Genomic DNA, 23,630 nt, shown 5'->3' with positions numbered 1-23,630 from the left:
CCTCCTGCTGTACTTGTATACTGTACTATTTAGAAAAGCTTTCTCTATGTTTTTAAGACTCCATGGGAATCTCCACTGCTGCCTCAGGAAGGGTGCTCTGGAATCATTCACATTCTTCACCACTCACAACTTATTTCTTGAATTGCATATATGCCTGAAAATGTTTCATTCACCAGAGAGTTTGGGGAAATTACTTAAAATAATAATACTGATCAGAAAATCTACACAAGCCTCTTAGATAGCCTCATCCACCAGAGGGCAGACAGCAGAAGCAAGAAGAACTACAATCCTGCAGCCTGTGGATGAAAAACTACATTCACAGAAAGATAGGCAAGATGAAATGGCAGAGGGCTATATACCAGATGAAGGAACAAGATAAAGCCCCAGAAAAACAACTAAATGAAGTGGAGATAGGCAACCTTCCAGAAAAAGAATTCAGAATAATGATAGTGAAGATGATCCAGGACCTCGGAAAAAGAGTGGAGCCAAAGATCGAGAAGATGCAAGAAATGTTTAACAAAGACCTAGAAGAATTAAAGAACAAACAAACAGAGATGAAAAATACAATAACTGAAATGCAAACTACACTAGAAGGAATCAATAGCAGAATAACTGAGGCAGAAGAACAGATAAGTGACCTGGAAGACAGAATGGTGGAATTCACTGCTGTGGAACAGAATAAAGAAAAAAGAATGAAGACAGCCCAAGAGACCTCTGGGACAACATTAAACACAACAACATTCGTATTATAGCGGTCCCAGTAGGAGAAGAGAGAGAGAAAGGACCCGAGAAAATATTTGGAGAGATTATAGTTGAAAACTCCCCTAACATGGGAAAGGAAATAACCACCCAAGTCCAGGAAGCACAGAGAGTCCCATACAGGATAAACCCAAGGAGAAACATGTAAAGACACATAGGAATCAAATTGGCAAAAATTAAAAACAAAGAAAAATTATTGAAAGCAGCAAGGGAAAAATGACAAATAACATACACAGGAACTCCTGTAAGGTTAACAGCTGATTTCTCAGCAGAAACTCTACAAGTCAAAAGGGAGTGCCATGATATACTTAAAGTGATGAAAGGGAAGAACCTACAACCAGGATTACTCTACCCGGCAAGGATCTCATTCAGATTCGATGGAGAAATCAAAAGCTTTACAGACAAGCAAAAGCTAAGAGAATTTAGCACCACCAAACCAGCTCTACAACAGATGCTAAAGGAGCTTCCTTAACTGGGAAACACAAGAGAAGAAAAGGACCTACAAAAACAAAAACAAAACAATTAAGAAAATGGTCATAGGAATATACCTTAAACGTGAATGGATTAAATGCTCCAACCAAAAAGGCTTGCTGAATGGATACAAAAACAAGACCCATATATATGCTGTCTACAAGAGACCCACTTCAGACCTAGGGACACATACAGACTGAAAGTGAGGGGATGGAAAAAGATATTCCATGTGAATGGAAATCAAAAGAAAGCTGGAGTAGCAATACTCATATCCAATAAACTAGACTTTAAAATAAAAAATGTTACAAGAGACAAGGAAGGACACTACATAATGATCAAGGGATCAATCCAAGAAGAAGATATAACAATTATAAATATATATGCACCCAACATAGGAACACCTCGATACATAAGGCAACTACTAACAGCTATAAAAGAGCAAATTGACAGTAACACAATAATAGTGGGGGACTTTAACACCTCACTTACACCAATGGACAGATCATCCAAAATGAAAATAAATAAGGAAACAGAAGCTTTAAATGACACAATAGACCAGATAGATTTAATTGATATTTAGAGGACATTCCATCCAAAAACAGCATATTACACTTTATTCTCAAATGCGCATGGAACATTCTCCAGGATAGATCACATCTTGGGTCACAAATCAAGCCTCAGTAAATTTAAGAAAATTGAAATCATATCAAGCATCTTTTCTGACCACAATGCTATGAGATTAGAAATAAATTACAGGGAAAAAAAACAGAAAAAACACAAACACATGAAGGCTAAACAATACGTTACTAAATAACCAAGAGACCACTGAAGAAATCAAAGAGGAAATGAAAAAATACCTAGAGACAGATGACAATGAAAACACGATGATCCAAAACCTATGGGATGCAGTGTAAGCATTCTAAGAGGGAAGTTTATAGCTATATAAGCCTACCTCAAGAAACAATAAAAATCTCAAATAAACAATCTAACCTTACACCTAAAATAACTAGAGAAAGAAGAAAAAACAAAACCCAAAGTTAGCAGAAGGAAATAAATCATAAAGATCAGAGCAGAAATAAATGAAATAGAAACAAAGAAAACAATAGCAAAGTTCAGTAAAACTAAAAGCTGGTCTTTGAAAATATAAACAAAATTGATAAACCATTAGCCAGACTCAACAAGAAAAAAAGGGAGAGGACTCAAATCAATAAAATTAGAAATGAAAAAGGAGAAGTTACAACAGACACCACAGAAATACAAAGCATCCTAAGAGACTACTACAAGCAACTCTATGCCAATAAAATGGATAACCTGGAAGAAATGGACAAATTCTTAGAAAGGTATAACCTTCCAAGACTGAACCAGGAAGAAATAGAAAAATATGAACAGACCAATCACAAGTAATGAAATTGAAACTGTGATTAAAAATCTTCCAACAAACAAAAATCCAGGACCAGATGGCTTCACAGGTGAATTCTATCAAACATTTAGAGAAGAGCTAACACCCATCCTTCTCAAACTCTGCCAAAAAATTGCAGAGTAAGGAATACTCCCAAACTCATTCTATGAGGCCACCATCACCCTGATACAAAACCAGACAAAGATACTACAAAAAGAGAAAATTACAGACCAATATCACTGATGAACATAGATGCAAAAATCCTCAACAAAATACTAGCAAACAGAATCCAACAGCACATTAAAAGGATCATACAGCATGATTAAGTGGGATTTATCCCAGGGATGCAACGATTCTTCAATATACGCAAATCAATCAATGTGATACACTATATTAACAAACTGAAGAATGAAAACCATATGATCATCTCAATAGATGCAGAAAAAGCTTTCGACAAAATTCAACACCCATTTATGATAAAGACTCTCCAGAAAGTAGGCATAGAGGGAACCTACCTCAACATAATAAAGGCCATGTATGACAAACCCACAGCCAACATCGTTCTCAATGGTGAAAAACTGAAACCATTTCCTCTAAGATCAGGAACAGGACAAGGTTGCACACTCTCACCACTATTATTCAACATAGTTTTGGAAGTCCGAGCCACAGCAATCAGAGACGAAAAAGAAATAAAAGAAATACAAATTGGAAAAGAAGAAGTAAAACAGTCACTGTTTGCAGATGACATGATACTATACATAGAGAATCCTAAAAATGCCACCAGAAAACTACTAGAGCTAATCCATGAAGTTGGTAAAGTTGCAGGATACAAAATTAATGCACAGAAATCTCTTGCATTCCTATACACTGATGATGAAAAATCTGAAAGAGAAATTACGAAAACACTTCCATTTACCATTACAACAAAATGAATAAAAAACGTAGGAATAAACCTACCTAGGGAGACAAAAGACCTGTATGCAGAAAACTATAAGACACTGATGAAAGAAATTAAAGATGATAAAAACAGATGGAGAGATATACCATTTTCTTGGATTGGAAGAATCAATATTGTGAAAATGACTATACTACCCAAAGCAATCTACAGATTCAATGCAATCCCTATCAAATTACCAATGGCATTTCTTACGGAACTAGAACAAAAAAATCTTAAAATTTGTATGGAGACACAAAAGACTCCGAATAGCCAAAGCAGTCTTGAGGGAAAAAAATGGAGCAGGAGGAATCAGACTCCCTGACTTCAGAGTATACTACAAGGCCACAGTAATCAAGACAATATAGTACTGGCACAAAAACAGAAACATAGATCAATGGATCAAGATAGAAAGCCCAGAGATAAACCCACACACCTATGGTCAACTAATCTATGACAAAGGAGGCAAGGATATACAAGGGAGAAAAGACAGTCTCTTCAATAAGTGGTCCTGGGAAAACTGGACAGCTACATGTAAAAGAATAAAATTAGAACACTCCCTAATACCATACACAACAATAAACTCAAAATGGATTCGAGACCTAAATATAAGACTGGACACTATAAAACTCTTAGAGGAAAACATAGGAAGAACACTCTATGACATAAATCAGAGCAAGATCCTTTTTGACCCACCTCCTAGAGTAATGGAAATAAAAACAAAAATAAACAAATGGGACCTAATGAAACTTCAAAGCTTTTGCACAGCAAAGGAAACCATAAACAAGACAAATAGACAACCCTCAGAATGGGAGAAAATATTTACAAACGAATCAACAGACAAAGGATTAATCTCCAAAATATGTAAACAGCTCATGCAGCTCAATATTAAAGAAACAAACAACCCAATCCAAAAATGGGCAGCAGACCTAAATAGACATTTCTCCAAAGAAGACATACAGATGGCCAAGAAGCACATGAAAAGCTGCCCAACATCAGTAATTATTAGAGAAATGCAAATTAAAACTAAATGAGGTGTCACCTCACACCAGTTAGAATGGGCATCATCAGAAAATCTACAAACAACAAATGCTGGAGAAGGTGTGGAGAAAAGGGAACCCTCTTGCACTGTTGCTGGGAATGCAAATTGATACAGACACTATGGAGAACAGTATGGAGGTTCCTTAAAAAACTAAAAATAGAATTACCATATGATCCAGCAATCCCACTACTGGGCATATACCCAGAGAAAACCATAATTCAAAAAGACACATACACCCCAACGTTCATTGCAGCACTATTTACAATAGCCAGGTCATGGAAGCTACCAAAATGCCCATCAACAGACGAATGGATAAAGAAGTTGTGGTACATATACACAATGGAATATTACTCAGCCATAAAAAGGAACCAAATTGGGTCATTTGTTGAGACGTGGATGTATCTAGAGACGGTCATACAGAGTGAAGTAAGTCAGAAAGAGAAAAACAAATATCGTATATTAACACATGTGTGTGGAACCTAGAAAAAGTACAGATAAACCGGTTTGCAGGGCAGAAGTTGAGATACAGATGTAGAGAACAAACGTATGGACACAAAGGGGGGAAAACCACGGGGTGTGGGGATGGTGGAGTGATGAATTGGGTGGTTGGAATTGACATGTATACACTGATGTGTACAAAATTGATGACTAATAAGAACCTGCTGTATAAAAATAAAATTAAATTAAAAATTTTTTAAAATAGAATAAAATAATATTCATTTAAATTATATAGATCCAGAGAAGAAACAGCCATATTAAGGTCCAGTCTGTGAACCAAGTTCTCTTAGAAATAATATATAAGATTCAATTTCTAAAACAAGTTGGAAAATGCAACTGACAGAAATGATAGCTTACATTCTCAGGCTCAAAAGAAATGTATATTTATGACGGTGATAGCAAACTTGGAAAGACTGAGGAAATGTTTTTCCTTATTAAACATTTGAGTGCTGTTAATTTTCTGTCAATTCATAGGAATGCATAAAAACTTTTAATCTGATGCTTATTTTATCAGGCATAGGGTTTCTTTTCTCTGTAATTGTGAGACATACACTGTTAAACAGGCAATAGAGTAGAGATTATATTAAGTATTGTTTCCTTACAGAAATTACGAACAAAGAAATATTTTCCTCCCACTTTCCTTGTCTAGAACAGTGTCTGGAATACAGTAGACACTCAATAAATTATTGAACGAATGAAAATTAAGTTCAAGCTACATTCTGTGTAAATGGGTTTGAAAAATACATCCCTTTTCCTGGGATTATCATTCTTGATTAAATTTATAACTGTATATTTTTGGCTTTTGCTTATTACAGAATTGCTTAAAGTCAGATTACTGCCTAGGTAAAGATTTGGACAACATACAAGACAGAATGCCCAACCTGATTCAAACTCTTGTGCGTGGTTCCACTGGCAAGCAGTCATGGAAGGACTCAACTTGTATATCTGTTTTGAATATTTGTTTCATTACATGCAAGCCAAGATGAGCTGGCTTATTAAAAATTAATGATGCCAATAAAGACAAATAAATAGATTAATGTAGCCAAATAGAGTCCAGAAATATGGCTGATTCACATATGTGATCAATTCTTTTTTGACAAAGATGCCAAGACAATTCAATAGAGCGAGGAAAATCTTTTAAACAAATGATGGTGGAACCACTGGATTCATGTAGCAGAAAAATGAATATCAACCATCTACTGTCACCAAACACAAAAATTAACTCGAGGTGGATCACAGAACTACATATAAAAATTAAAACTATAAAGCTTCTAGAAGTATAGGAAAATACTTTATGACCTCAATATTTTCAGAGTTCTTAGACAAAACACAAAAAGCACTAAACATAAAAGAAAAAGAATTTAAAATTTTACTTCATATAAATTAGAAACTTCTACTCTTTAAAAAATACTATTAAGAAAATTAAAAGATAAGCCACAGATTGGGAAGAAATGTTTTCAATACATATATTTGACACATACATGGCAAGCAACCCAATATGGGTTGCCTAATTCGGGCAAAAGCTTTGAATAGATTATTCACAACAGAAAACGTATAAAATATCAACAAGCTCATGAAACAATAGTATATATCATTAGTTGTTGTTTGTCAAGAAAATGCAAAATAAAACCACAGAGATACCATTGTACACACACTAGAATGGATAAAATTTTTAAAATTACCAATACCAAGTGTTAGGATGTGAAAAAACCAAAACTCCCATATATGCCTCGTGGGCATGTGAAACATTACAACCACTATGGAGAAACATCTGGCAATTTCTCATAAAGTTAAATATATATCTACCTAATGATATGGACATTCTGTCCCTAAATAATTATCCTAGAGAAATGAAAATATATGTCCACAAATAGAATATAAAACAAATGTTCATAACAGCTCTTAACAGTGAAAAACTGGAAACAACATAAATACACATTAACAGGTAAATGGATAAACCAATTATGGCACATTCATACAACAGAATATTACTCCACAATAAAAGTGAACAAATTACACACAATGACATAGATCTCTTTCAAACATATTATACTGAATAAAAGAAATCATATGCAAAAGAGAATATACTGAATTATTTCATTTATATGAAATTCTAAACAGGCAAAGCTAATCTGTGACAGAAAGTAGATCAGTGATTACTTGGTGGGTAGGTGGGTGGAGAATGAAATACAAAGTTAATGGACATATTCTTATATTTTATCATTGGTGGTAAAATGGATGTAATCACTTGTAAAACTCATCAGATTGTGTACTTAAAATGGGTGCATTTTATTGTATGTGAATTATGTATCAATAAAAATGATATAAAAATAAAAACACATTTAAAACGGGCAAGAAATATGAATAGATACTTAACAAAAAAGAGATGCAAATCTCCAACAAGCTTGTGTAAAAATGCTTAACTTCATTAGTCATGAAGGAAATGCAAATTATAACCACAATGACATATCATTTCATGCTCCTTATAAAGATAAACATATGTCTACCCTATCATCCATCAGTTTTAGTCCTAGGTCTGAACCCAAGATAAATGAAAACATATGTCCACCAAAAGACTTGTGCAAGAATGTTTAAATCAACTTTAGTTATAGGAGACCCAAACTGGAAACAAACCAAATATCAATCAATAGGAAAATAGATAAACAGATGTGGAATAATTCTATACTGCATTAATACTCACCTATAAAAGGAATTGAACTACTTATATACACAGCAACAGGAACAATCTCAAAAACATTCTGCTGAGCCAATGAAGTCAGATACAAGAATACATACTGTATGATTCTACTCATATAGAATTCATGAACAGCCAAATTATTCTCTAGTAATAGAAATCAGAACAGTGGTTGCCTAAGGAGGGGAGACTGACTGGAAGGGATGTGAGGAAACTTTCTGAGTGATAGAAATGTCCTATGTCTTGATTAAGGTGATGGTTTACATGGTTGTATATATATATCAAATTCATTGTTTTTTTAGGAACTTGAATTTAAACTTAAGATCAGTTACATTTCACTCCATGTGAATTTTATCTCAATTAAAAAAAAACTACCAAGTCAACTGAGTAACTATAGCCTTTATCACCCCTTTTCTTTCATGGATAATCTGGCTTATAAACATATAATTCTGAATTTATGTTAAAAATATATTTTATCAACTTTTCTTAAGAAAATTTTAAAAATCATCCCTTTAAATAGAATTTGCTTCTTTTAGCCATTAAAACATTTAATCCATAGTTCAATTATTGTCAGAATCATCCAATGAAGTAAAACAATATTTGTTCATTCGTTAAGTAGTATTTGAGGGTTTTTTTTAACTTAAGAATTGGTTACTTTTCTTTGGATTCCTTTTCTATAGCAAGGAAATATTACTACATAGTGGTGAGAAGGAAGTGGAAGAGATCAAGATTATTATTGCTAGTTGAAAGGTAAGATTTGAGACAGACAACCAAGAAAGAACACCTTCTGGGAGACTCACCTTGTAACATTTTTTCTTCATCTTTCTATTTTGGCTTTTGTCATGGCCTGCTGAACCCCTCAGTGAGGGAGCTGGTGGAAACAGGAGCAGACTAGCTGGGAGCTCCACGATTCACATCCCCTCTTGCAAGAGTTCATGTAGTATGTGAGGCTGGCTGCCTGGAACAGGAACCCCAGCCTTTGTTGCCAGGATGTATCCTGGCAACCTGTCAACAAAAGGGACAGGACTGAGTTCTATAGTAACAGATTGGAAAACTCCGAAACAAGGGGTGAAGAAACTCAGAAACAGACAGCAAAATAGGTATGGATCTCAACTTTCTTTGAAGTTGACTCTGGGAGTTTTACCAGTGGACTAAACATCACAGAAAGGGAGGCAGATTAATCTAAGTCACAAGGCTCTTCTTGGCAATGGAATGGGGTGGAAACACTTTTTTTTTCCTAAGGAAGAAAAAAAATTACTGATTGTCCTATTGATTTTTTCTAGGGTCTTTAAAAAGTATCATCTATATAGGAATGCTTGGCCTCTTCTAAAAGAGGGAGATGGATATTCTCCATGGTTCTCAAAGTGTGCGTTGGTCCAAAATATAATGAAACGCAAGATGCAGAAGATAATTAGTTTATTTTCTAATGTGTCTTAAAATATAGAAAACATTTTTAAAAACTAAGGTCAACATTTAAAAATGTATCTAAAATAAAGATTTTTTAAAACCCTACATATAAAAAGACTCTGAGATATTAAGCTAATCATAGTACAATCCTAAAAACATTATTTTTAAAATTCTGTATTAAACCTGATGAGGTAAAAAAGTTTATTAACATAGGAAAAAGTCCATAATATATTTCTAAACGAAAAAGAGAAGCTACAAAGCAGAATAAATAATATGATCTCATTAAAATGTGCGTGTGTGTGTCTGTGTATGCAAGCACATGCCCACATGCATGAGCTGAAAGAACATATACTAAAATGTTAACAGCAGTTAGCACTGGATGATGAAATTAAGAAACATTTTATTAAATGTTCTTTAGGGCTAGGAATTAGGGGAAATAACTCTAAATTTCAAGATTCCAAAATCCTGGACTTCCCTGGTGGCACAGTGGTTAAGAATCGGCCTGCCAGAATAAAGAAAAAAGAATGAAAAGAATTGAGAACAGTCTCAGAGACCTCTGTGACAACATTATATGCACCAACATTCTAATTATAGGGGTCCCAGAAGAAGAAGAGAAAAAGAAAGGGTCTGAGAAAATATTTGGAGAGATTATAGTCGAAAACGTCCCTAAAGGAAACAGTCAGTCAAGTCCAGGAAGGGCTGAGAGTACCATGCAGGATAAACCCAAAGAGAAACATGCCAAGACACATATTAATCAAACTATCAAAAATTAAATACAAGGAAAAACATTAAAAGCAGCAAGGGAAAAGCAACAAATAACATAAAAGGGAATCTCCATAAGGTTAACAGCTGATCTTTCAGCAGAAACACTGCAAGCCAGAAGGGAGTGGCAGGACATATTTAAAGTGATGAGAGGGAAAAACCTACAACCAAGATTACTCTACCCAGCAAGGATGTCATTCAGATTCGATGGAGAAATTAAAACCGTTACAGACAAGCAAAAGTTAAGAGAATTCAGCACTACCAAACCAGTTCTACAACAAATGCTAAAGAAACTTCACTAGACGGGAAACACAAAAGAAGGAAAAGACCTACAAAAACAAACCCCAAACAATTAAGAAAATGGTAATAAGAACATACATTCAATAATTACCTTAAATGCAAATGGATTAAATGCTCCCGCCAAAAGACATAGAATGGCTGAATGGTTACAAAAACAAGACCTGTATATAGGCTGTCTACAAGAGACCCACTTCAGACCTAGGGACACATACAGACTGAAAGTGAGGGGACGGAAAAAGATATTCCATGCAAATGGAAATCAAAAGAAAGTTGGAATAGCAATTCTCATATCAGACAAAATAGACTTTAAAATAAAGACTACTACAAGAGACAAGCACACTACATAATGATCAAGGGATCAATCCAAGTAGAAGATATAACAATTGTAAATATTTATGCACCCAACATAGGAGCACTTCAATATATAAGGCAAATGTTAACAGCCATAAAAGAGGATATCGACAATAACACAATCATAGCAGGGGATTTCAACACCCCACTTTCACCAATGTACAGATCATCCAAAATGAAAATAAATAAGGAAACACAAGCTTTAAATGACACATTAAACAAGATGGACTTAATTGATATTTATAGGACATTCTATCTAAAAACAACAGAATACACTTTCTTCTCAAGTGCTCATGGAATATTCTCCAGGATAGACCATATCATGGGTCACAAAACCTTGGTAAATTTAAGAAAATTGAAATCATATTAAATATCTTTTCTGACCACAATGCTGTGAGATTGGAAATCAATTACAGGAAAAAAACTGTAAAAAATACAAACACATGGAAGCTAAACAATACACAACTAAATAAACAAGAGATCACTGCAGAAATCAGAGAGGAAATCAAAAAATACGTAGAAACAAATGACAAAACACGATGACCCAAAACCTATGAGATGCAGCAAAAGCTGTTCTAAGCGGGAAGTTAGCAGCAATATGATCCTACCACAAGAAACAAGAAAAATCTCAAATAAACAACCTAAGTCTATACCTAAAGCAATTAGAGAAAGAAGAAAAAAAAAACCTTAAAGTTAGCAGAAGGAAAGAAATCATAAAGATCAGATCACAAATAAATGAAGAAGAAATGAAGGAAACAATAGCAAAGATCAACAAAACTAAAAGCTGGTTCTTAGGGAAGATAAATAAAATGGATAAACCATTAGCCAGACTCATCCCAAAAAAAAGGGGGAAGACTCAAATCAACAGAATTAGAAATGAAAAAGGAAAAGTAACAACTGACACTGCAGAAATACAAAGGATCATGAAAGATTACTACAAGCAACTATATGCCAATAAAATGGACAACCTGGAAGAAATGGACAAATTCTGAGAAAAGCACAACTTTCTGAGACTGAACCAGGAAGAAATAGAAAATATGAACAGACCAATCACAAGCACTGAAATGAAACCGTGATTAAAAATCTTCCAACAACAAAAGCCCAGGACCAGATGGCTTCACAGGCAAATTCTAACAAACATTTAGAGAAGAGCTAACACCCATCCTTCTCAAACTCTTCCAAAAAAATTGAAGATAAAGGAACACTCCCAAACTCATTCTACGAGGCCACCATCACCCTGATACCAAACCACACAAAGATGTCACAAAAAAAGAAAACTAAAGGCCAATATCTCTGATGAACATAGATGCAAAAATCTTCAACAAAATACTAGCAAACAGAATCCAACAAAACATTAAAAGGATCATAAACCATGACCAAGTGGGATTTATCCCAGGAATGCAAGGATTCTTCAATATATGCAAATCAATCAGTGTGATTCACCATATTAGCAAACAGAAGAATAAAATCCATAAGATCATCTAAGTAGATGCAGAAAAAGCATTCAACAAAATTCAACACCCATTTATGATAAAGACTCTCCAGAAAGTAGGCATAGAGGGAACCTACCTCAACATAATAAAGGCCATGTATGACAAACCCACAGCCAACATCGTTCTCAATGGTGAAAAACTGAAACCATTTCCTCTAAGATCAGGAACAGGACAAGGTTGCACACTCTCACCACTATTATTCAACATAGTTTTGGAAGTTTTAGCCACAGCAATCAGAGAAGAAAAAGAAAAAAAGGAATCCAAATTGGAAAAGAAGAAGTAAAACTGTCACTGTTTGCAGATGACATGATACTCTGCATAGAGAATCCTAAGGTTGCTACTAGAAAACTACTGAAGCTAATCAATGAATTTGGTATAGTAGCAGGATATAAATTAATGCACAGAAATCTCTTGCAGGCCCATACACTAATGATGAATAATCTGAAAGAGAAATTAAGGAAACATTCCCATTTACCATTACAACAAAAAGAATAAAATACCTAGGAATAAGCCTAAGGAGATGAAAGACCTGTATGCAGAAAACTATAAGACACTGTTGAAGAAATTAAAGATGATACAAACAGATAGAGAGATATATCATGTTCTTGGATTGGAAGAATCAACATTGTGAAAATGACTATACTACCCAAAGCAATCTATAGATTCAATGCAATCCCTGTGAAACTACCAATGGCTTTTTCACAGAACTACAACAAAAAATTTCACAATTTGTATGGAAACACAAAAGACCCTGAATAGCCAAAGCAATCTTGAGAAAGAAAAATGGAGCTGGAGGAATCAGGTTCCTGGACTTCAGACTATGCTGCAAAGCTACAGTAATCAAGACAGCATGTACTGGCACAAAAACAGAAATATAGATCAATGGAACAGGATAGAAAGCTCAGAGATAAACCCACGCACATATGGTCACCTTATCTTTGATAAAGGAGGCAAGCGTATACAATGGAGAAAAGATAGCCTCTTCAATAAATGGTGCTGGGAAAACTGGACAGCTACATGTAAAAGAATGAAATTATAAAACTTCCTAACACTGTACATGACAATAAACTCAAAATGGATTAAAGACCTAAATGTAAGGCCAGACACTATAAAACTCTTAGACGAAAACATAGGCAGAACACCTATGACATAAATCACAGCAAGATCCTTTTTGACCCACCTCATAGAGTAATGGAAATAAAAACAAAAATAAACAAATGGGACCTAATGAAACTTAAAAGCTTTTGCACAGCAAAGGAAACCATAAACTAGATGAAAAGACAACCCTCAGAATGGGAGAAAGTATTTGCAAACAAAGCAACTGACAAAGGATTAATATCCAAAATATACAGGTAGCTCATGCAGCTCAATATCAAAAAAACAAACAATGCAATCCACAAATGGGCAGAAGACCTAAATAGACATTTCTCCAAAGAAGATATACAGATTGCCAACAAACACATGATAGGATGCTCAACATCACTAATCATTAGAGAAATGCAAATCAAAACTACAATACAGGGGCTTCCCTGATGGTGCAGTGGTTTAGGGTCCGCCTGCTGATGCTGGGGACACGGGTTCGTGCCCCGGTCCAGGAGGATCCCACGTGCCGCGGAGCGGCTGGGCCCGTGAGCCATGGCCTGCACGTCCGGAGTCTCTGCTCTGCAAAGAGAGAGGCCACAACAGTGAGAGGCCCGCGTACTGCAAAACAAACAAACAAACAAACAAAACAACAAACTACAATACAGTATCACCTCACACCAGTCAGAATGGCTATCATCAAAAAATCTAGAAACAATAAATGCTGGAGAGGGTGTGGAGAAAAGGGAACCCTCTTGCACTGGTGGTGGGAATGTAAACTGATATAGCCGCTATGGAGAACAGTATGGAGGTTCCTTAAAAAACTAAAAATAAAACTACTATACGACCCAGCAATCCCATTACTGGGCATATACCCTGAGAAAACCATAATTCAAAAAGAGTCATGTACCATAATATTCACTGCATCTTTATTTACAATAGTCAGGATATGGAAGCAACCCAAGTGTCCACTGACAGATGAATGGATAAAGAAGATGTGGCACATATATACAATGGAATATCACTCAGCCATAAAAAGAAACAAAATTGAGTTATTTTTAGTGAAGTTGATCAACCTAGGGACTGTCATATAGAGTGAAGTAAGTCAGAAAGAGAAAAACAAATACCGTATGCTAACACATATATATGGAATCTAAAAAAAAAATGGTTCTGATGAACCTAGGGGCAGGACAGGAATAAAGACACAGATGTAGAGAATGGACTTGAGGACACAGGGAGGGGAAAGTGTAAGCTGGGATGAAGTGAGAGAATAACACTACATATATATACTACCAAATGTAAAATAGATAGCTAGGGGGAAGCAGCTGCATAGCACAGGGAGATCAGCTCGGTACTTTGCGACCACCTAGAGGGGTGGGATACGGAGGGTGGGCAGAGACGCAAGAGGGTGGGTATATGGGGATATATGTATACATATAGCTGATTCACTTTGTTATACAGCAGAAACTAACACAACATTGTAAAGCAATTATACTCCAATAAAGATGTTAAAAAAAAAAAAAGAATACGCCTGCCAACGCAGGGGACATGGGTTCGATCCCTTGTCTGGGAAGATCCCAAATGTGGAGCGGAGCAACTAAGGCCATGCACCACAACTACTGAGCCTGTAGTCTAGAGCCCGTGTGCTGCAACTACTGAAGGCTGTGTGCCACTACTACTGAAGCCCACACGCCTAGAGCCGGTGCTCCACAAGAGAAGCCACCAGAATGAGAAACCTGTGCACCACAACAAAGAGTAGCCCCCGCTTGCTGCAAGTAGAGAAAGCCCATACGCAGCAACAAAGACCCAACGCAGCCAATAAATAAATATATAAAAATAAACTGCACATAAAAAAGAAAAGATTCCAAAATCCTGCCCCTCACCCCCAGATAACTGAATTGGTATGTATAAGTAATTCATAGGACTATTAATTCTGTTGAAATGACTTCAGACCACACAATCTAAAAGACCTCACTGGATAATGAAGTTTCACATCGAACACTATATATTGTTCTAGAGATGAGCAGATAAGTCCTCTACAGAGATTTATAGTTATCTGAATTATACTATCACATTAAATAGTTCTAATTTGGGTGCTTTTCTCCTGAAAACTTTCATAAGATGCCATATATAGATGATAAAGCATGTCTAAAATGATTAAAGAGCTGCTATGAGAGTGACTAAATATTGAGATGGCGAAAGAAAACTTAGTTTTACATTTGGCTTCTTACAAACTTGTGGGTCCCTCGTTAACATATTTCTTACTTTATACAAACTGCATGCTTTCTTGGCTCTATTGTGAGCTAAACAAGATATTTCTCTAAAGAAGTTGTCCAATAAATAAACACCATCCCAAATGCACACACAGTATTCAGTCTAGTGGCCAGCTATTTGGGCCAGATGGCAGAAGAACAAATAGGAAATGCTGGCCTAGGACAGGACAATCCCGGGAAAACACCAGGAGAGCAGATATTTCCATGCTAAAATAGGGCAAAAAGTTCTTTATCTGGACTAGAGTGACTGGTCTCAGGAGGCCTGAGAATAACAGCTCTTCCAGCAGTGGGCACATGTGTTAGCTGGGTCACTAATGGTGCATTCACAGCCCTCTCTTCCCTTAGTGGGGTTGCTGAGTGGCCAGCTGCTTTTCTGCATTCATCGGAGATGCTTCGGAAAGTGACTGGAGAGGAACCTTTGTTTTCTTCCAAATTCTGGACCCATTTGAAATTCTTTGGTTTGTAGTTTCAGCTTAAATTGAACTTCCTGGTGTTCAAATCTATTTCATCTTGGCAAAACAGGCCTTCCTAGGTATCTTTCTCTTCTCTCTCTCTCTCTAACTTTTAAAGGAACAAAAACTTTTAAGCAGCTTATTTTAAAAAAAGAAACCACCAAGCTCAAAAAGCCATCTTGGACATCACATAGCTTTACAACACAATCTTTTGATGAGTTAAGTGTAAATGAAGCAGAAACATATGGATTCCATTTCCTATAAATCACACGTGATCCTCAAAAAGCAAGGGAGAATGTACTCAGCACAGTGTATTCTGTTTTGTTGAACTCAAAACATCTGAAGAATACTTGGAGGCTGATGGATCCAAAATATTTATGCATCTCTGTTTATAACCTTGGGGGAAAAAAAAGCCCTTATTCATGGTGACAGTTAAACTGCTCACATGTGCTAAGTGGGCAACCAGCAACCAGGGCAAGCTTAAAGATAATGGTATTCCTTCTTCTGTTCCCACTCCAGACACTCAACTCAACCTCAGATCAAAAACACTGAAGTCCTTACTTAAACAGAGCTAGTCAGGTTTGGTATTGCTTGAGCTATTCTCCCCTAAAACAAGCAAGTTATTTCAAGCTATGTGACTTCCAATCATGTTTTTGTCACTGTAGGATATGCCAGCCTCCACCAAAAATCCAGATCTGACCCCTTGTGGCAACAGCCCCACCACAAGGAATTCTGGCTTATTTTCCCCTCATAAAACCACAGCTGTTGTGCCTGCACAAGCCCCTTTTTTCATTAAAGGACTAAATCATGGTGATTTTATGGAGCAGGCAAAGTGCTGCTCCTTGATGGTATCTCTGATTGTCCTGATGTCTCTTCATTGATGCAAAGCCCAAATCTTACTCTGAAAGTTACTGATAGTCCTTTTGAATTTATTTAAACTGTGCAGGGGCACAGTTTTTTTTTTTTAACAGCAGCAGCAGGAACTCCAATAGGATGTTTGCGGAATTTGGCAAAATAGGTCCACTGGGCATCTTGTCCTCCTCTACCCAGTTATTGGCCTCTGCTACCTATTGGCCTTACCACCTAACTCAGAAACAGCCAGCGCCAGCCACCTGACATCAGTTGTCTCAAATCCTTTAGAACCCTGCCACAGGAAGCATTAGCAGACTTGTTTTACAAATGAGGAAACAGGGGCTCCGCGGCTTTACTCGGCTTGCCCCTAATTGCAAGGCTCATCCGAAGCAAATCTGGGATTGAAACGTATGTCTTTCGCGTGCTCAACGACTCTCCTTCTACTGTCTCCTGCAAGACCTCTCTTCCAGACTGCCACACAGAACAGTCTGACCTGAAAAGAGACAGTTGTTTTTCAAGATATGCCTTTTGTCACAAGAAAGGTCTTTACAGAAAGTAAATTTGAAAATGTCTAAATTTAAAACATTGCAAAATGTGTCCTGTAGTCGATTAGAAAGAAAGGCGGAAGATATACTTTAAATATAGGCTTCTAAAACTTAAAAAAAAAAAAAAACTGTTGTATTTGATGGGTTAAAGTCCTACCCAAAAGATCTTACACCCCTACCCTCCCTCAGGACTCTTTGCCCGGGTCAGTGTTTCTCCATTTATTTTATTATTGCTTCCCCTCTGAGTATTTTTACATTTTTTCCCCTAATTCTCCCCGCCACCATCACCATGAAATTTAATTACCACAGATATACCTTGTATCTGTTTATGTATTGTGGCCCTTTGGTGGCCTACAAACCAATATATTATCTAAGATTACATCACCCCCAAAACCAATTTTTACTGCCCCCAGGGGGAATGCATGCCAGCAAACATACATCCAAAGAGGTGACAATGTTGGCCTCAGATAATCTTATGGTCAAGCTGATGCACAGAAAAACTGAGCAAGAGGCCACAGAGACCATGGAAACCCTTCCTAAATTGCCAAAACAAAAAAGCACGGTAAATTGTCCCTAACTGTGTTCAAGAGAAAAATGGATTTGTTTGAAAAGGAACAATATTGGGCGCAATCAACCCATCAACCACTGGTGGCGCAGTGGTTGAGAGTCCGCCTGCCGATGCAAGGGACACGGGTTCGTGCACCGATCTGGGAAGATCCCACATGACTCGGAGCGGCTGGGCCCGTGAGCCGTGGCCACTGGCAATGCGCGTCCGGAGCCTGTGCTCCGCAACGGGAGAGGCCACAACAGTGAGAGGCCCGCGTACCACAAAAAAAGAAAAAAAAAGAAAAAAAAGAAAAGGAACAATAAATGCATTATATTTTCTATGCATCAGACTGGTTTTATCATAGAAATAGAAATCTTGGCGCTCAAGTGGACTTTAAAAATAGCATCCAGCCCAGCCAACTGTCTTCAGGCAAGAAGATATTATTGGTCTATTTTAAACTGATGAGGAGTCTAAGCTGAGGAGATTGTTATTTGTTTATGTGCCACATATTTAAACTCAGACTCCAATAAAAAGTTCGTCAAAGGACTCCCTTGCTTTATCTTTGGCACAACGAAAACATTGCCAAAGAGAAGGATTTCTTTCTTTTGATCTCCCTTCCTACGAACAGAGGATGTTTCTTCAGTATTATATCCACTACTCCACTGATAATAAAATATTTTGTATATACTGTGCTATAAAACCTCCTGTTTCAAGGGCCTGAGATTCTAGGCTTTAAATATTTGCTGTGCGTCTGGACAGCTCATCACAGTTCTGGCTCTCCAGGCCATCCTGGCACAGCTCTCCACCCTGTTCCTCCACCATTTTTCTGACAGCCACTAAACCAGGACTGAACACTAGTACTTGTAAGTCGTAGGTGCTTAGTCAATATTCAACCACTTAATTGGGCACACACCTTTTTCGTTGTAAGAGATAATAGCGAGCAGCTTGGTTGAAGATGACTAAAAGTTACAAGATGTTAAGTCCAGATTAATACTCAAAGTTTTCTATTTAATATAATGTAAACATTTTGAAATAATTTTGTCTTTCTTTTCAGAGTATTGGCAGAAGTCCAAACGCTTAGGGCATGTGAACAATAAAAGTTTAATAAATACTTAATCACGAGTTTATTACCCACAGATTTCTCAAGCTGGTTTAAATTAGAGTGTTCCTGGCTGATAACAGTCTCATATTTTACTTTCTCATGTGCATTTTATGAAGGGCATTTCAACTTTTTAATTGAAAACAGTAAATTATAAGGGAATTTCCTCTTATTCTACTTCTTTCCACAAGTCTCAAGGGGAGGGATGTTTCTTCTCTGGTATTTTGCTTCCTTGGTTGGTCCCTCCTCTCTAGCACCTCTTCTATTCTACTGGCTTCTTCCCCCCAACCATCAGAGTCTCAGGTGTCCTCTGTCTTAAAAACAACCTGTATATGCTGTGTGCACCCACCATCTTCTTCATAAAGAGGAGTCTAAGCCACTGCCCCCATTCTCCTCATATCTCCCTTCATTTTAAACATTCTCTTTGCCTATCTTCTGGTTCCTATCCTCTTCTCTCACTGAAGCATCATCCTAGAACATCATGAGTGCCATTCTGATCAACTCATCCTGGAGTATTTCTCAGTTCCCATTACCCAAAATGACTCTGATGCATCTAACACAGTCACCCTCCCACCTATTACAAATGTTCTTCTCTCTTAACCATCCCATTGAGAGTACAAATTCCTCGGCTTGACTTCAAGACCTGATAAATATAAATATCCATCCAAGAAGAGTTCAAAACCTAAGGCACAGCCTGCAGTTCCTGACGTGGATGCTGTTGATCACCAGACTGACTGGGTGGGGAGAGATGGCAGCTGGTTGGCAGGGAGCGCTGTATTCTGAGACCTAGAAAGAAAGGAGAGAGATTACTCTTGTAGTTTGCCAGTTCTTGAGGCAGGCAGTTTGCTACTGAGTTCTCCCTTTTTATGGAATTTTCTGTGTCTCCTCACTCCCTGATTTCCTACAGAGCTTTGCTGAGATAGAAACTCGATTACAGTAATAACATGTGAAAGCTTTACCTAAGAGTTGGTCAACATCAGCAAGACCAAGTTTGTTTGCCTTGTAGAAGCTCTCCCTAAATTCTGAAAGCCTTAACTCTTGGGACAACCATGTTCCTGTCGCCCTAGAGAGCTGCCTAATGAAGCTGGATTGAAGGCACAAGGTAAGGAACATCAGAAAAGAGACAATATTGTCCAGATGCTCACCCTAGTCTGACTCTGTACGAACCAAAATGAAACTTGATAGGAAGATCATCCTCTGAATCAGTAGTTTTCAACTGGTGGCGATTTCCCCCTCCACCTTCAGAGACATTACATTTGGCAATGTCTAACGTTATTTTTGGTTGTCACATACGGGTTTGGGGAAGTGCTACTGGCATCTAGTGGGTACAGGCTAGGGATGCTGCTAAACATTCTACAACGCACAACAACAGCCCTCCACAGCAAAGAATTATCTGGTTCAAAATGTCGACAGTGCCATGGTTGAGGCTTGTGCTCTGGATTCTCCGAGTGTTCAAATGAGAATGCTGTCTTTCCAGAATAGCTTGTGTTAACAGTTCTTTCCAGACTCATGGTACATAACTAAGGGACTACATTACAAATGAAGCAGCAGGCATGGAGATTTTAAGCAGCTTAGTTATATTTCTACAGCCAAGTGAGGAAACCTTTGAAATGTGAATGTAGGCCCTGCCTGATGGGCTTTGAAGCTTAGTCTCTTTTCCACATTATCTGCTCCAAACTAGGCGGCAGACATTCAGTCTTACGTGACTAAGGGTGAAATCACTTCTGCAACTCAAAAGCCAGCTAGAGAAAGTGCAAGGACAGAGAACTGAGCTGTCTTCCCCAGTGAAAGCTATAATGGAATTAGAGTGGGTGAGAATAAAGTTAGATGTCTGAACTGTGGGCAAGTGCATACACTGAGGTATGAGGACAGAGCCCAGTTACAGGAAACTGCTAAGACAAGGTCAACTGGGCTGGTCAAAGGCAGCCACACCCAAGTTTGTTCCCAGATAAAGCAAAGACGGGCAGAGGCTCTTGTGAAGCGATGACCCCAGTTAGACACAGAGTCTTAAGCCATTCTGCCCATGAATGTGCTCTGTTTTGTATTGTCCTTTGGGCTGCTAGCCACCTTGCTCTCCTGTCTACCACAGCTTCCACCCAATAAAAAGCAACTTGTCTCTTCCCCTCTTACTTTCCGAATGTTCCTTCTCAGGGCAGCTGCTCAATATACAAACAATGAATTTTGAACTTTATGGCTAGTAAGATATGGTTTTTGGTTCATATTGTTATTATTAACTATATATGTTGTATCTCTCCAACATCAGACTCAGATGAAAATTTTTATTTTCTATAATTGTGGAGTCCCTGATTTAACAAATATTAGCTATTTCTCTACTCTAAACTCTAGGCCACTTCATTTTAGAAAACAGGTTTCTAAGGTCTAGAGGGAGAAAATGATCCATCCAGTTTAATGTGGAGTCAAATACATATATATATATATATATATATATATATATATACACACACACACTCATGTATTCTTTTTTTTTTTTTTTTTTTTTGCGGTACGCGGGCCTCCCACCGCTGTGGCCTCTCCCACTGCGGAGCACAGGCTCCGGACGCCCAGGCTCAGCGACTACGGCTCACAGGCCCAGCCGCTCCGCGGCATGCGGGATCCTCCCGGACCGGGGCACGAACCCGTGTGCCCCGCATTGGCAGGCGGACCCCCAACAACTGCGCCACCAGGGAAGCCCCTCATGTATTCTTTCTCACTGTCTTTTGATATCATTATTCATTTCCTTGAATGGGAGATATATATATATATATATATATATATATCTATATATATATATATAGAGAGAGAGAGAGAGAGAGAGAGAGAGGGAGAGAGAGGGAGAGAGAGAGACATGCAGAAGAGTTTAAAAATGAAAAAAGGGCATACACAAAGAATAAATTTTTTTCCCACCCTAGACTCACCAGGTTCCCACTTCAGGACCTACTGCAGCAGCAACCTCTGTTACCAGTTTCTTGTGCATTCTTCCAGGAAGTCTATGCATTTACAGAAGTATACTTGCGTGTGAATATCACCTTCTGACCTGCAGGTTGGTGCCCTTCCCATTCCTCTCTATGGCCACCACAGGTCCTATTGCTCAAGACCAGCCATGACAAAACAGATGACACATTTGTCCTGTTGAAGGAAAACTTGGTGATTCAGACACAAATTGTTCCATACACCTTTCATCCTCATTACCAGGTAACTTTGCCAAGGTCAAGTGGTGACATTCTGATTTACTACTAAGCAGACTGAATACAACTCACATTTGATGAGAATCTGAAATTCAAATAAAAAAAAGAAAAAAATATATTTCCTGAGTTTCATAATTGAACTTGCTTTTTTACTTTGTTGAAAATATTATTTTCAATTTGGTTCAATGAATATGGTCTATCTGAAGGAATGAAAACAAGACCTCCCCCAAACCTCCAATTAATCACCAAGTCTTTAAATTTAAGATCTAGTTTGACCACATTCCTGAAATCTCCATTTAGCAGCTCAGAGAGCAAGGACCAAGGAGACTCACTGTTTAGGTTGAGCCAAATCCAGACTCCAGGTATGAAATGCAAATTTGGCTGATTGCGGATTTGCCATTTAAAAGAACCTGTATTTGAATAAATCAAAGGTACATTTCTCTTGGCTCTTATAGGGAGCCTTTTAAATGGTGACTTCAGCCCTCCTAAGGATTTTGTCCAGGTTGCCTGAAAGTGAACAATTTTCACAAGTTTGTTTTGGCATCCATGGCATAAATTTTTATTGAAAGTCACAGTTGTTTTAGTGGGCACCACAGTCTCCCAAGAGATCTCTGTAGAGGCCTCTCAGCCAACTTGATGAGAATTATGTGCACCTAAAACATGCCAAGTGTTGTAAGGACTGACCTGCCCTCCAACTCTTTGCTCATCTGTACACGACCACTGACTCATTTGTACTTTGGATTTAAAGACACGCTCTTGAGTGTGTCTGCAGCATTTCCGAAATCAAACAGCCATCTCTATGTTGAAGATTCTTCTGTTTTTGTTTTTTTTCTGCAAAGATTTCTGTTTCTCTGGAGTTACACCCAATTTATTCTATCATATCAAACAGGTAAGGTAATAGCAAGATGGGTTCATTGGGAACATACATTTTCCCTAGAATTAAACAAAATAAAGATTTGGTTGGGAAGGATAGGAATGTAGCCCCAAATCCACTCTCAAAATGTCCTTTAAACAACCAGTGGGAAAGATCACTGATTTAGGAGGCTTCAAACAAATATGTAGAGGTATTTTGAGACAAAAAAGGACATCTGTTATTTCTATACTACCACACATAAATCATCACATAATCACCAGGAGGTCAAACCAAAATTGGCTTAAATTGGAGTTTACAAGGTCCTTGTCCCATGATTGAGAGGTCCCCCATATTTTTCCTTTATTATTATTTTTTCTATATGCCATTTTATCCTTGTGTTATTACTTTGTATGATTGGAAAAACTGTTAGAATTTTACTTTATGAAATACTTAAGAAAGCTTAGCTTATTAATGGCTCAACATTGAAACAACATAATTCTCATTTAAAAAATTAAACTAAAAACCTCTAAGCCAGTTATTTCATGTTTATAAACAACTTTCTTAACAAATTTTCAATAAGGCCAGAAAACTAATGCACAGCAAGGAAAAAAAATGTACATGAAAATAAATTTT

The 23,630-nt window shown here is 37.3% G+C and overlaps 1 protein-coding gene across 2 annotated transcripts in view; it reads right to left on the bottom strand.

Annotated features, from left to right (window-relative positions):
- Nucleotides 1–23,630, bottom strand: part of LOC132518203 (zinc finger protein 474-like) — a 163,574-nt gene that overhangs the window by 116,967 nt on the left and 22,977 nt on the right. Inside the window, exons 4-5 of one of the 2 annotated variants that reach the window (XM_060146211.1) lie at nt 21,875–22,085; nt 19,603–19,745 (exon numbers count right to left, since the gene is read on the bottom strand). The gene's annotated coding sequence lies outside the window, so the exon portion shown is untranslated. Of the gene's footprint in view, nt 1–8,598; nt 8,731–19,602; nt 19,746–21,874; nt 22,086–23,630 lie in introns of those variants that run through there. The other variant, XM_060146210.1, reaches the window with a different exon arrangement.

The sequence above is a fragment of the Lagenorhynchus albirostris genome, chromosome 3, assembly GCF_949774975.1.
Source record: "Lagenorhynchus albirostris chromosome 3, mLagAlb1.1, whole genome shotgun sequence".
Lineage (NCBI taxonomy): Eukaryota > Metazoa > Chordata > Mammalia > Artiodactyla > Delphinidae > Lagenorhynchus > Lagenorhynchus albirostris.
The sequence above is the reverse complement of the archived record's forward strand: the minus strand, read 5'-3'. Positions and strand labels throughout refer to the sequence as shown.